The 15,847-nt window shown below is 41.2% G+C and overlaps 1 long non-coding RNA gene across 1 annotated transcript in view; it reads left to right on the plus strand.

Annotated features, from left to right (window-relative positions):
* Nucleotides 1–15,847, plus strand: part of LOC140699584 (uncharacterized) — a 33,495-nt gene that overhangs the window by 5,676 nt on the left and 11,972 nt on the right. The gene's annotated exons all lie outside the window — the stretch shown is intronic.

Raw genomic sequence — 15,847 nt, forward strand, 5'->3', positions numbered from 1 at the left:
TGGAGTGAGGGTTTAATATCCGATGTTAGCATAAAACGGTCAGATGAAGAAAATCGACGTTGACAATTTATTTTTGGGTTTCATTAGTCAAGATATACTATCAGTTAATGGCCCATATTACAAATGAAATTGAGTACAGGACATTGCATTTCTTCCTTTCTATTTAGAGTTCTCTTACAGAATAATGTTGCCTGCTTTGGAACATCAGCTGCACCACTCACGGCACCTATCAGTGTGTTGGTGTGATTGCACTTACAGAGTGAATGTAATCTGGGCTTCCTCAGCCCCGAACACTTCAGTGCAGAATCACGGGCTGTAGCCATCTGTTAGTCACGCAAATACTTCTAAAATTATATGATGCTAGAAAAGGAAGAAGAGAGAGAGAGAGATTGCCTTTATCAAATTTCCTTTCAGTTCTAACTGCAAACTGTTGTTGAGCAGCTCTGGTTTCCTTTGGATATGAATATATACATTTCTTTGTATGTAACCTGGGTTTTGGACTAGAACATCAAGTTTTTGCTGTCCCCAAGCCACAAAAATAGTAGCCAAATTGGACCCGTGTGAAATAGTTTATCATTTTTTCTGAGAATGTATCCTTGAATTTGGGACTTGGGCTGTGATTTTTGCTTTTTGCTTCCCCCACCCGTCTTGTAATCTCTCACTCCTTCCCACGTGGCCCCCAAGGGTTCGTGGACTCAAAGGAGCGGGCAAACACCCAGTTGGTCACCATGTACTGCTGCTATAGATAGAGGCCAGACAAGACCTAAAGGACATTATCAGAGAGGACTTCCTGGAAGAAATGGGCTCTACATTCAGTTGTGAGGACAGAGTAAGAGTCAGCCAGGAGAAGGAGTCAAGAATGTGGCTCAGGTCGCAGGTGCAGCCCGGGTAGAGGCCTGGAGGCTTTTGGCGTGGGGACCTGGGGAGAGTGCCCTGTGCGGTCCAGGGTGGAGGGAGCCCCTGCTGGGGAGGACACTGGAGAGAGTCCGTGGTGTAGGGCTTTGGAAGAAGTTGAGTTTTACTAGAACTGACACAGTAGGCAGTGAAGGGTGTCAACAGAAAGTGACCCTAAGGAAAGGTACTTCTGGTTTTGCTTCAGATATACTACAGACAAAAGGGTCGGGACGGGCGAGAGCAGGTATGTCGGTCCCTTTGAGACCCAACCCGTCATTCATTTATTCATAACACGTGCACTTCAGTGAGTCTAGGGGAGACAGAGTGTAGCCACATTAGTAAGCAAAATGTATTTGCTTCTTGAGAACTTAGCATTGTCAGAAGTTGACTTAGCCTAGAATGTTTTAGGAAGAGAGGAACAAATTGTGGAGGTTGGAGGGAGGGAAGGCTTCCTTGGGAAACAGTCAAAATGAGCCTGGAGGCAAGTGGGAAGTAGGAGCAGGTCTGGGGGCTCCTGAGGTCACTGGGGACCTATGTCCTGAGATGAGACTGGGCAAGCAGGGCCTGGGGTGGGGCTAGAACTCTACCAGGGAGCCTCTGAAGTGTTTGAAGTGGGATTGATGTAATCAAATTTGTGCTTTGGGAAGGCTGTCATGGCTCTGTGTATCTGTGTGTAGCGGGGAAGAGGGGGAGGGTGCCACCAACTGGGGGATCATTAGAAGACCATTCACAGGCTGGGATATGGGCATCGGGGCTACTTCGGGACGGCAGGGGCAGTGTGGATGCCGGCTTTCCTTATGTGGGGCTTGTTAGCGGGGCTGCCCTAGAGGCACCTTGTGGCTGGAAGGAAACGGATGGAGGCCGCCAGGTGGACATTCCTCTTCTCTCCTTCCATGCCTAGTGTGATGATCTTAGCTCAGCCAACATTTGGAACAAAAGAGCTAATCTCCCGGGTTGCCCAGGCCTTTGTTGAGCTCCTTCGAGTGAGATCTGGTAGGATTTAGGTTTGTGTTCATATCTGGATGTTCACTTAGCTAGAAACGTCCTGTCATTTTGATTTCCATAGGGGTTTTTATTCCTGATAAAGACTGCTTTCTTGGTGAGAGGAAAATTAATACAGCTGTTGTCTTTTTCAAAAAACATCATATATTTTAAGAACTTTAATATTCAAAAGAATAGGAATATAAAAATATTTAAGGAAGACTTTGGTGTGGTTTCTTTGCTTTCTGAGCTAATGTGGAGTTAGAGCCATTGCATTACTTAATAGCACATCCTTGCCAGTATTTAAAGAGCTGTTAGTGAGCGCCCCAGGCCCCACCTCTCAGAATCGTTAAAGTTTGCTCTGAAATAGTGAGGTCATAAAGGTCTTGTTTTCAGAAATCAAAAGGTTTTAAATACGCACCATAGCTCCATTTATAAAATAATAATAAGTTCAAAATTAAGAAAGTGGAGGATAATTGATTTTTTTTAAAGCCTAAACATAAACTTTCTTGTGCTAATGTTGCAACTGGAAATTTTGAAAAGAAAAATCCTACTGCAATATCATCTACGTGGTATATATATATCAGTTTCACGCTTGAAAAGTAACTGCGCAGTGGTTTTCAAAGTCAGGAGCATTCCAGCTGAAATACTGGCAGTGGTGGCTGCTGGTTTTCAATGGAAGAGCCTAAATTTGCCTTCTTAGCTTTTTTTTTTTTTTTGTACTGAGAAGGTTGAGTAGTGCTTTGCCAGCATGATTTTCGGGCAATTTGAGGTCAGATGTCGTGTACCAGCAGTGAGATATTTCCATGCATTTTATTTTCTGGACATCACCAGGGCACATGTGGGGTTTGTGCCTGCAGGCTGGAATGCTGTAGGACTCCCTGATCCATCACCGTTATGTCCTGGTGCTGCTCCAGTCAGTGAATGATTTTCTGTGACTTGGAGGTAATGTGGTCTGATGGAGATGATCAGATGTGCAGTTAAAGTGCTATTAATTGAAATAAGAGTAACCTAGACACATTGCTCTAACAATACAGGATGAGGGAGGAGGATTGGCTGAGCTGCTTGCAGTGGGGTGTCTTCTCAGGTGACTCCCTCACCGTGATTCCTGCCAATATCCGCCCCAGCCCTGCACGGTAGTCCTGCCGAAGCAAGCAAGCACTTTGCTCAGAAACGCACTGAATTTCCTTGTGCCTCTGTTTGTTGGCTTTTTTTTTGAAAGCACATTTTGCCCTTTGCTTAAATGCCATCCATGCTAGTCACCTCTTACACTCATTTTTCTGGACCTCGTCCATAAATAGCTGCTGAATGCATGAACAGAATGTAGTATCTCCATGTAGTGGAACATTATTCACACGTAAGAACGAATTAAAAAAAAAAAAAAGAGGAAAATGAAAAAGGCCACCTGTTTTTGGAAGTCCACCCTGACTGTTCAACCCACACTTTTCCCTTTGAAACCCAATCACTTATGCTCCACTCTACTCTTTTTGATAGTACTTACCACCTTCTAATAATCTTTAACGTTTCCAAAAAAAAAAAAAGAAAGAGATGCTGATACCACTTCAAAATATACAAGCCTTGATAACAGCTTGTTATTTGAAAGGAAGCAGACACAAACGGTCACAAATTGTTGATTTCAGTGATCTGAAATGCCCAGAATAGGCACATGCAGAGGCAGAGAGCAGGTGATGGTTGGAAGGGGCTGAGTGGAGGGGGATTAGGGAGTGAATGCTAGTGATAGGGGGATTCTTTTGGGCTGATGAAGTGTTCTGGAAATAGAAGGTGATGAGGGCTGCACAACCGTGATTGTGCAGAAGACTGCTGAGCGCTGTGTCTGGGAGTGCCTGTCGTTGGGGCATCTTTATTTTGTTCTCATTCTGCAATGTGAAGTGCCATCTTCTGCTGTGGTCATTCTACTCCTGTGAGTGGTGAGGGTCAGAGACTTTGTAGAGTTCTGTTCCTTTTCTCCCTCTGGCTGAGTGTAGGCAAAAAAATTTAAGCCTGAGAAAGTGCTCCATCTGCAGAAATGTCTTTCAGTTTTGCCTGGTGTAAAAATCTTGAGAGCTTTTAACCGTTGAGGCTAGTCTGTGGGGGTAAATAGCCCATGAAGCCTGGGTGAGCCCGGGAAGAGCCGGGCTTCCCTCCCAGACACGGGTGGGGATTTCACCCCCTTTCAGGCAGTGAAGGGCCCAGACCCGTGAGCAGAGTTGACAATCGTGAATATTTACGTGTATCCGCTGCTTCATCTTGGATATTAATTTCAAGCTGAGTCAGTTTGTGGCGGCAGCCTCATCCTACATCAGGAATTTATAGTATCTGCTCTTTGAGGTGAAGACCTGACAGACTTGATTATTTAACAGTCTGCCTTGAATTGATATCTCAGATTCCTTTGTGAAAAGCAAAATAGCAGAAATACAGATGTCCTTTAATGCCAATGTGGCCTGGAACAGGTTTAGTCTCTGTGCCTCAGTGGCCTTATCTGTGGGTGGGGAAGATGATAACAGTGCTTCCCTCAGAGGAGCTGGTGAGGGGAGAGTGAGAAGCACAAATGGAGGACTTACACGAGATGCTCATAAATGACCGAATTTAGTGCTCTCCGCCTGGTGAGGCCTGAGGTGCAGAGATGTCAGAACAGAGCAGTCCTAGCCGGAGCTCGATACGTGATGGTAGCTGTTATGATCAGTATCACCACTGTGGTTTATCAGGTAGTTTTAAGACTTGGTAATATGATTTCATGAATAATGTTAAAAGACTAGACATCTCAGATCCAGTTTACATAGTCCTCAAGATTTCTTCTGAGAATTGGATGGTTTCTTCCCCATCTTAAATCTGAGATGAGTCTCTAAAAAATTCCCTATTCCTCCATCTTTTTGCTTTAATTCTCTATTTCTTACAAAACAAAGTTTTTAGATGGAGTTACTGGGGACTGAACTGAGGGCCTCATGCATGCTAAGAACATACTCTCCCAAATGAGGTATAATCTCTTCCCTGATTTTTTTTAAAATTTACATCTTAGTTTTCAGAGGTTAGAGGCCTCTAATTCTTTTTCTGGAGACTTGTCCATGAACCTGTAAATCTACAATTAATGGACAAAATTTGGTTTATTAAAAAAAAAATCTATAGAATATTCTGCAATCCATCCAAAAGGAAATTCTCATGGACTTAGAATGTTTCTCCTTTAAGGTGATATCTCCTGTTTGGTCGAGCTTAATTTATTAACTGCCATCCTCATCATCATAATGACCAAACTCGCTGTGAGTGGACGCCTAACTGAGGCTAAAATGCTTTGCTCATATTTTACTTCATAGCAGGTGTTTGATTGTAGGTATCAGTGTCTCCTTTTTTGTAGCTGAGGGATTGAGAGATGGGTCAGCTTGCCCCAAATCACACGCAGCTGGCGGTGGCTAGCTCGATGCTGGAATCCAGGCTGCACAGGATGAATTCTCAATTGCTCCTCTAATCAGCCTCCCGTTGAGTGTTTTCCCGAACTCCTGTGAGTCCATAAATGACCGATTTTAGCTATCTCAGCCTGATGAGGTCTTCAAAGGAGAGACACCAGTGAGAATGTGAGGCAGAGTGACATAAATTAAAATTGTACATTTTCACAAATGTTTTATTCTCAGGTAATGACTTTAAAGGTAATATTTTTTTAATTTAGTGCTTTGTGAGAACTAAAAACAAAACATTTAAAATAACTATTGTGCAAGAGAGAAGTGGTCTTTGAAAGTCCAACTGTTGCTAATGATGTTACTTGTTTTTTCTAGTGGTGTTTATTTACTGAAAAATTTCCAAACACTGAATTTGTTTTATGTAGTCTTAGTATGAAAGAAAACTTTATCAGTGAGTATTGTAAGTAAAATCCTTACTCTTTTCTTTCCTGATGATGAATATCTTAGTTGTTTACCTGGCTTAAGTATATTTCATCATTTGTGAAATTTGAGTAATATGGTTTACCTTGTCTGACTGTGAGAGCTGGACGCCTTGTATACAAAGCACCGTATAGGTGCTTAATAAAAATGTGCTGTCACAGTGACTGATAGTTTAGAAGTATCAACTCTGAATACTAAAAATGTAGCTTATTTCTGATGCATATTCAATATGTATATATATGATATACATTAATATGGCTTAAAGAAACTAGGATTCAGTTTTTTTATAAGTGCAGTATGAAGCTTTATTGAAATCTGTGTCATTCTAGTGAGACAGGGACTACTTAAATTGCCTTAAGCAGACGACCTTGAAGATTATTTACACAGAATGTGTATTGTTACAGCTCAGAATTCATGTTGCCGTGTAACCATCCATCAGACATTTAATTTCTCGGGATTCTGACCAGAACCATTAAGTTTAGAAAAATCCACATTGATTATTTTCAGGGAATAAGCTTCTCTCTTTTGTGATTAAAGAATATTTTGATTTTTTTCTGCACTCTTTTCAGGTTTTAAAATTTCAAAATTTTGATTTGACATGTCACTTTTTTAATAGAGAGAATAAAGCTCATGCTGTTTTAATATGTAAATAAAAGTTTTTGTATTTCAACAAACTTGTATCATTTTCTGGCTCTTTGAGAACTATTTTGCAAGATACTTAGATTACCTACTGTTGGAGAAATACAGACGTGACTTCTATGAATATAGGCGTAGTACAGTTCTGTTGGTTTTTACTACAGTGCAAGACATGAGACCTAGGAGAGCTTTGCTGCTGATTGCCAGGAGGACAGATCTCAGGTCTCAGTCTCCCCTCATGTAAAATGAAGTGGCTGGACTGGAATCTTTCCACTTCTAAGATGAATTTCCATGAGCCTATGTATTTTGTTTATATTTAGGAGTATTAGCAATATCAGATTAAATACTGAATACCCGTCCATTCCCCCGAAGCAAAGTGCAGTATATGCTACATAAGCTTCTAGTTATCTGATTCTCATTTCTCATCCTACAGTCAATTTTTGTGTTGCATGTTTCCCGGCAACCTGGAAGGTCTTTTTAGCCATAGGTGGCGCTGTTGCAACTTTTTACAGTCTTAATTTTTCTGTTTGTAAAATAAAGCTTAAACAATGTGATTTTATTTTGATTTCTTTGCTTAATGCTTCAGAATAGCACAATGTCCATTATGTCTTTCTACCTGGAAAAATTTTTCTGCTTATATCATAGTTTTATTCTGTTATCTCGCTGTGAACATTTCAGACTTGCTGTGCAAACAATGGCAAAATCGGCCTTTTCTTCTAGTGTTAGAAACCAGTGAGCCGGGATTTTATAAAACAGCTAGAAGCTGCCTCTGGAGCACCATAAAGCTGAAAAGTGTGTTGAGTTCCCTGAGTATTGACCCCGCCGCTGTGTGTTAATTGGTGGCAGTTGATTTGGTACATATATGAAGGGGTGTAGTTTCTTGACTTGGGTTTGCCTGCACGTGCTGCCACTGAACCACGTGATCCTGAGTCAGCTCGTTCTGAGTTTTCCCCTTGTCTGTGAGAAGGGGACGCTCATATCTGCTTTGTAGAATTGTGAGAATTAGTAATTATGTAACGTGTTTAACACAGTGGGTATGTCAAGAGAGCTCATAAACTTTAGCTGCTGTTTTGTGTGAAGCCATCATTTTATAGTCTTTGGTAATTACAAAGAAACAAGAAAATAAGAAAAGCTGATTTTATGATGAAAGATATTTGAGGAGGTTCCATAATTCCTACACCCATAATTTAGCATCAGCAGAGTCAGAACTGTTACACAGTCGCCCTGGACCAACGTTAAGCCACAGAAATTTTTGTTACTTCATATATGTTGGGGCCTAAGGGGAACCAATACTTATACACATGTTGTCTCCAGCAGCCAACTGAGAGATGACACAAAAGAGTAGGCAGGCGTTAAATGTCTTCTTTGTTACTGATGAAGCCACGTTCTCCATGAACTTCAGGGCTGTGGGTAAATGAGTGTCATGATACTGTGTCCCAGAAGTAGAGACTCACCCTGTCCCAGGTATCTCTGGGCCACAACAAGCCTTCCCTTGAGAGAATCTGCCCCATCATGCACAGGGCTGTTCTGCCATGGAGCTGAGCATCCAGGGTGCTTCCCTAGGGTGGCCAACACTGGAGGGAAAGGAAGGGTTTCACATGCCCTGCTTGTCTCCCTGGAATCACAACTCAATCTGTTAATGTGAGGAGGGCTAGCTGTGGGCCAGGGGTCAGGGCTGTGAAGGGAGTAGCACTCTGCATGGCCCAGAGGAGTGGGGAGGAGGTATCCCTTCCATCAGTTTAAACAGGTGGTGGGATGGAACAGAAGGGTGCACCCCAAGAGTTTATAAAAGGATAAATAAAAATTTCCTTTGGGTATTAGTCTAGCCAGGAAACACAGAAGATGATTAGGAAGGAGACTTGTAAACCACTGTAATATTAATTTGACATTTGTTGAGCACCAAAAATGTGCTACATTCTTTTCTGAGCGTTTTACAGAAATGAATCCTTCAATCTTGTCAACAAGCGAGTAAGGAAGGTTTGATTGTTATCCCAGTTTTACAGTGTGGAAATTGAGGCACACAGAGGGTAAGTTGGCCAAGGTCACAGAACCAGTAAGTGGCAGAGCAAGTATTTTAACCCTGGCTGTATGGTATTGTGGCTCCCAGAATGGGCTTTGGGTGTTTAGATGTATCTGCATCCCTCGATTTCTGTACGTCTGTGCCTCAATTAGCCCATAAAGGACAGGGAAAGGAGAGTTACACAGGTGCTCACAATCGTGTCTCGGCAACTGTCCACGAAGAGTGCACCATGATTAGCATTAATTGTTTTCCAGGCAGCAGATCTGTTGGTATAACAGAAATTTAGTCCATTGAATTAATCTAGAAATCCTTCCTGCTCTGCTTCTGTCCACACTTGCCATGTGACTGCCTGCCCGTGATTGGGCCGTGGAGGAGAACATATACTCATGGTTGAACTCTGATATTGCAGTCTGGTTCATAGTTTCACGTCTTCTGCTACATTAATAAGTTAAATTTCTGGTTTTCTTGTATCAGTGTCTCATGAGTTTGGTTAATGTGAAACCAGTCCATGGGAGCCCAGGGGTTATGACGGTATAAATTTTTAGCACGTTGTGGCACTTCTTGCCGTGCAGACCTGACTAGGGGATGTACGCCTTTCTCACTGATTTCTCCCAACAGCAGGGTCCTCTCACGGATGTGAGGCTGGGAGCTCTCTGAGTAGCTCAGTCAGAGGCCAAGTCCACCAATCAGAAAATGATGAAGTACCTGGAAGTGGGTTTAATAAAAGTAAAGGGCTTCCAGGTAGTCTGATGGGCCGTTCAAGAAATTTGGTGAAAAGCTGTCCACTGTCTGTGGTTTAGCTTCTTCTTTGCTGTTGAAAAGTCTGGAGTAGATGAAGGGATTTTAAAAAGCAGAAAGGAGTGATTTCAGGTGGTACGTCCACACCGGTGAGAAGTGATGGATGACCGCCTGTGTGAGGCACAGAGTCTTACAAACTTCATAAAACAGCTTCAAATGCTCTGCCATCTGAGTGCACTTCATATGGGGTCCAGTTCATCACTGGTCACGCTGTGAGGGCAAGTAACTGACGATGGCAGAAAGGACACGGAGGCATCAAAAAGGTCTCAGTCATGTTCCCTGTTTAAACAATGTGGCACAGTGTATTATATTTGAGCTGGTTTTTCACTGAACAGTTTTTAGTGTTTTCTGGGACTCCCCAGTGCCCCAAGGTTCCATGCAGCTGGGTGTCCCCTCATAGCAGCTCCATCAGCGCTTGCCCTGGGCTGATGTGGTGTCACGGGAAGCAGGACGGTCAGCGTCCCCGGCTCCTCTGAGCTCCGTCTCCTCATCCGCAGAGCCTGGTTTCTCATCCGTGTCTACTTAGTAGGGTTGCTGAGAATCACACGTGATGGTTATCAGGTGTGAATTCTGGTTGTCTCTGCGATTGGCAAATAGCCAATAATTGATAGAAACTCTTGTTTTTTTATTGTAATTGTGTCTCCTAGATTGCAGTGGTTTTTAGTCTGCATTTTTTTTTATAACTTTACTCATTTTTAAATATGCCCTTATTTTATTTATATTTTTTGAGGTACGGGGGACTGAAGCCAGGACATTGTGCATGCTATGCAGGTTCTCTACAACTGAGTAATACCCACCCTCCTTGTCTGCACTTAAAAATAAATATTGCAATACACAAAATAGCTCTTAAACTCCATCATGGGACCTGGTCTCTGTATAGGCAATTGAACACGTATACTATTTCAATAAGAATAAATGCTGTTGAGACATACGTTTCTGAATCTGTTAATGTGCTTAAAAGCGATCATAGCTAGTGATAAACACGAGACTTGGATCCAGTACTTCTTAGGGTATGTTTTGCCATCATGGGAAATTACATTCTACCGAGAAGGCTAATTGGGTCTCTTTGATATTTGGATGCTTTAGCAGGTGATCAAGGCTTTCCAAAGCTGACAGTTTTGTATTTTAGACTAACTACAAAGTTATCTTCTAGAAGATGGAAATCATAACCTTGTGAATTTCCCAGTAATCCAGGGGGTATGTGTCTGTGTCTGTGTCTGTGTGAACGTTTGTGTGTGTGATTTCAGGAATGTAGAAATAAGTTCCATATAGACTTCTGATATCTTTCTCTTCCAGTTCAAGGTATAAGCATATACTTACACAAATAAATTGATTTTCTTTTGTCATTTGGCATATTGGCGGGAATAAGAGGTTCTCATACTTGTTTCAGAAGGGTTGGGAAGCATGAGCTTAGAAAACGGGAGGAGAAAGAGGCAGGGAGACACTTCACACTTTGTGCAGGATATGAGAAACAGTAGCTTTTCTTTTCTCTTTTCTTCTAAAGCAAACTGGCACTGAATTGTAACACACTATTACTCAGAATTGCTTTTCTAATCAGATACAAGTGCCTCAGATTTTTCAAGGCAACATGAATGATGAAATGTGTTTTAGCATTTATCTTTAAAAGTAGTTTTATTTCTCAAGTAAAAGACTATAGCCTGTTTCTTCCAGCGTCACAAGAAATTCTCATTGATCTATGTACATGTTCTATGTGCTTATTTTCTTTGGGTTTTTTTTAAGTGCTTGTTTCATTGTGGTGTGAATGAATGTTTAAAATTTCTGGATTTTGATCTTTAGAAAATGCTGATTTATCAGAACTGTTAAAAACCTGATTGTTCTTTGGTCCTTGTTTGGTGGGGCACCCTGTTGATTAATCTTGTCTGTTAAAGAGAGAAATTCTTCCTCTAGCCTGCAGATCATTGAGTATATGGTTTGCAGTATGCCTTTAAATTTCATTGAATGCATTGAACATGATTGTCCAGTGAATTTTGAGTTGACTCATAGTAATGACTTTGCTTTGTTTCTGTGGCTTTTACTCCCCACAAGAGCTTGAATTCTCTGTTGCATTTTGTATACGTGTTCTTCACAGTGGAAGACATTTTTTACAGAGGTGGTTTTTCCTAACACCTCTGAATGCCTTCTGTAATGGATACAACAATAATCTGTTATTTCAATGCTTAATTATTTCATAAACTGGTTTTTGGCTTAATCAGAAACAATGACAGAGTGATAATAAAAAATAAGAAAACTTTCCTTCCTTTGAAGAATAGAAATCAGGTGGTCAGGCTCACCCATGCTTTGTGCCTGACACACTTAATCTCATGTCATTGTGTATCATGATTCGGAGATGGAGTTGCTTCAGGTTTATTGATTTTTGTTTTAACATTTGTTTTGAATTCTTTCTCCAGGCTTATGTATCCTGTTGGGTTTGTTGAAACTGTAGAAGGGAAACAAAAGCTTTTTTTGGTTTCCGGAGGCCTGAGTTGCTGATGATAAAGAGTTGAGGGTGGGCTGAGGAACAGAGTGACACTCCCTCTGCTCCCAGCTGAAATTGATGAACAATGAAATCAATTAAGTGTATCGGTATTTGACCAATAGAAGTTAGCGAGCCCAAACTGGCTAGTTATGCCCAAAGAAAGTACTGAATTCACCTGCAGAATTAGGTGCTTTACCAAGAAGAAGCAGCTTAGAGCAATCAGAAAAATCAGTCCTATGATGAGATATAAAATAAATATAATATCTTTTATTTCTGAAACTTTTCTACGTTAAGTTGTGTAGAGCTAAAATTAAGTTTCAAGCACCAGGAGTTAACAGTGTGGGTGGTTCTGTATGATCATTATTCAGGAATGTGCCTAGACTCTGCTAGAGTGGCTGAAGCTGGCAGGAAAAGACCCAGAGCCAGGATTTGTCACCCTAGGGTGTCCTTCATAATGGTTCCATGTGGGAGCCCATGATTGGGTTAACAAATTTTAACAGACCCCAGCCGCCTGTCAAATTTAAGAAGAAAACGTATGCTTAGTAACTGCTTTGCAAGCAGGGCCCTGTGCATACTCACTCCTGTCTCCTTGCCTTAAAAAGCAGAGATAATGCTTTGCTTGCGTAGATGAGGTTTTGGATAGCACTCTGCTCATCGCAAAGCAATGACCCAGGCCCTCAGCTATAAAGGCTGGGCTTGTGTGCAGTTAGATACTCTATTATCCCCCAAACAAGGACCTAGCTGGTCTGGTGGTCTGCTTTGTAATTCACATGTCTAAAGGATGTATCTTATTCCTCTCACACCATGACTTCGCTAAAGATACACTAAGCCTTTGTATTCATGGTGGATTCTACAATCTCTGTCTCATCCTTCTTTCCCCAAGTTCCTGCTTACTATCACTCAACTGTTAATGACGTTTTCCTTTGATTATACACAATAAATATGGGAGCATTTGAGAGGCTCGTGGAGTTGGGTCCCTACGCCCTCTCGCTTTCTTGACTTTTTCCACAGAGTCTTGAGTATTCATTCCCTGTACGTAAGACTTCTGCCAGCCAGAACCCACAGTTCCAGGTGAGAAGGATGCAGGCTTTATCTCTCCTACCCGAGGGAGAGAGAGTAGAAAATTGAGATCTGCTCTTCCGTGGTCCCTTCCTGCCCCAGGTCTACTCCAGTTCACCTGCAGCCTTCTGGCCTCTGCTCACAGGGCCTCTGTCCCAGGACTGACAGCAGCCTTTTCTTCCCTGGTAAACATTTCCTGTGCCTTTTAGAAGTTGGTCTCTTCTGTGCAATACAACCCTGGCAGATGTGATGGTGGTAAGCATGCTGGTGGGCAGTCACTTGGGGACTGCCAGGAGCCATGCTGATTCTCCTGAGCCTCACATTCGGGGTTACAGAACTGTCGAGCAGCAGAGGAAGCCCTTTAACGTGAGGCCAGCTCAGCATTGCATCACTTTCATTTTATTTTTGAATTTTCAGTGGAGAAATTATTTGTAGCAAACTGTTCCAGATTTTTGGCTGCCTGCTTTCCTCACCACCATTTCCTTGTTGGCTCTGGTGCTTGTTTTAAGAACCAGGTTTCTTCTCTGGTTATTTCTAGCAGCTGGGCTTGCCGAATCCTTGATCTGCATTTGAAGCAGAATGCTTCTTCGTGATGTCAAGCTGATTTTCCTATTTCTGAATATTTCGTGTACACTCAGCAACCCTTTCAAGTGAAATGCTCTTGTCCAATTCTGTTAACCCACATTTGCCGATCTCCTGCTTTCATGCTGAGGGCAGTTTCTTCTTCCTGTAATAAAAGTTAGCAATTTGCATTTACTATTTGAAGGTTCTGGCCCTAGGTGCTTTTGTCCTTAACAGTTTTAATACAATTCACCCATTAAAATGTACAGCGGTTTTTACTCAATGCCCAGAATTGTGCATCGCAGTCAATCTTAGAATATTTTCATCCCCCAACAGGAAGCCCTGTATGCACAAGCAGTCATTCCCATCTTCCTCATCCTCCCCCAGCCCCAGGCAGCCACTGTTCTCTCTCTGTGGATTTGCCTGTGCTGGACATTTCATGTAAAACAAGTTATTTCATGTAAATGGAACTGTCTATTGTGACTGACTTCTTTCACACTGAGTAACTTTTTCAATGTTTTTCCAGGTTGTGGCCTGGGTCAGTACTCTATGCTTTGCTATTGCTGAATTATATTCTACTGTATATCCGGGCCCCACTGTTTACCCATTCATCAGGTGATAGTCATTTGTGTTGTTTCTGCTTTTTGGGTGTGAAGAGTAATGGCGCCGTGAATACTCCTGTAGGAGTTTTTATGTGGACATTTGTTTTCAGTTCTCTTACTTGGGTGACCAGAGAGCAGAAATGCTGGGTCATTCATAAACCAAATGTTCAACTCTCTGAGGACCTGCCAGGCTGTTTTCTAAAGTGGCCACGCTGTGTTACATCCTCACCAGTAAGGGCTGCGCGCTCCGCTTCCTCTGTGTCTTCATTAGTGCTTGTTACACTTTTTTTTATTATAACCTATTGTAGTGAGTGTGAAGCGGTTTCTCCTAGTGGTTTTGACTTGATTTCTTTTACAGCTAATGATATTGAACATCGTTTGATTGTGCTTATTGGCCATTTGTGTATTTTCTTTGAAAAATACATTTTCAGATACTTTATTCACATTTTAATTGAGTTCTCTTTTTCTTGTTGAGTTGTAGGAGTTTTTTCTTTTATTTTATCTGAATACTTAATCAGTTAAATAATTTGAAAAAATTTTCTCCTCTCTGTTGTTTTTTCACTTTCTGGATGGTGTCCTTTGAAGCAAATTTTTAACATTTGATGAACTCCAATTTATCACTGTTTTCTTTGTTCCTTGAGCTTTTGGGGTAATATTTAAAATCTGAGGTATTTTATTTAAACTTTTATATAAAAAATAACTTAATTCTTAAGACCGTTCTAGGAGATGGGTGCTGTGGTTGTCCACAGTCTATGGATAGGAGACTGAGGTGCAGAAAATTTCACTGAAATATCAGTGTCACAGCTACCCAGTGCTGTGGGATTTCAGACCCTCATGTTTGTCCCCAGCATTTGTGATCTTCACCACCATGCTCCACTACTGCCTGGAATCGTTAATGAAAAAGTTTTCCTTTTTTGATTTCTTGATTGTTTGTTTTCTCATTGGGGAACTCACCTCTTCATTTTCCTTGTAGAGATCTGTGTAGGTTTATTTTAGGTCTCATGTACTTATTTATTACTCAGGCTCCAGTGATGATTGTGCCTAGTTGATCTAATCAATTCATGCTCAAGTCTTTCCTGCTCATGACACTAAAAAGAGAGTCATGATTTACATAATGCTCAAAGAAGAATGTACTTGAGTGATTTTATTTTTCTAACCAATCAAACCAATCAAATAAAAACCCGGTGTTGGAACAGATTATTAGCCCTGCAGAATAGGGTCACTGTCTTCCTTGTGATTCATTTCTTTTGTCACAGTGTCTGGATAGTGCCTTGCTGTCCAGCAGTTTTGTGAGTATACGGTGCTCATGAATCATTGTAAGGAAAGAATTTTGACAACAGACTGTGTTGTTCATTTCACGAGGGAAAAGATCATATAGAAATACTGCTCAGATTTATTTTAAAATTAAGCTTGGTGTTTTGAGAAGGGTTCAAGAAACCATACAAAAATCTTTTTCACTAATTTAAAATCTATCTTAGACACATTATGCTTACATAGCAGAGTAACTTATCAACTAGCCTTGACAAGAGGAGTGTATTATTGATTATCTATTTTAGTTGAAATATTCTACCTGGGATAAAGTAATCAGTGCCCATAAATGAACAAATATGTTCGTATTTCTATGCAACATGGGAGCAGACTTCATATCTTTCTATATAATATATATGACTGTGTGTTTTAATCTGTCTGTCAGTGTTTTTATAGTTTTTCAGCAATGTTGTAACTTTAGAATTCTTCCAAGGAAACCACCGCCAATTCTAGTGCAGTTTGTACTGTGTATCCTTTCTTATGCATGGGATTCCACTGTCCCCTCTGTGAGGAATTTCCTCTCCTATTGAGTTAGTAGCAGAGTTAAAGGAACTATGATTTCTAGGCCTTTGATCTCCATGTGTTTGCAGTTGGCTGTCAATCAAGATTTTCCCTTTCTTGAGTTCTCATTGTTCAATTAGAA

This window comes from Vicugna pacos, chromosome 11, assembly GCF_048564905.1.
Source record: "Vicugna pacos chromosome 11, VicPac4, whole genome shotgun sequence".
Classification (NCBI taxonomy): Eukaryota; Metazoa; Chordata; class Mammalia; order Artiodactyla; family Camelidae; genus Vicugna; species Vicugna pacos.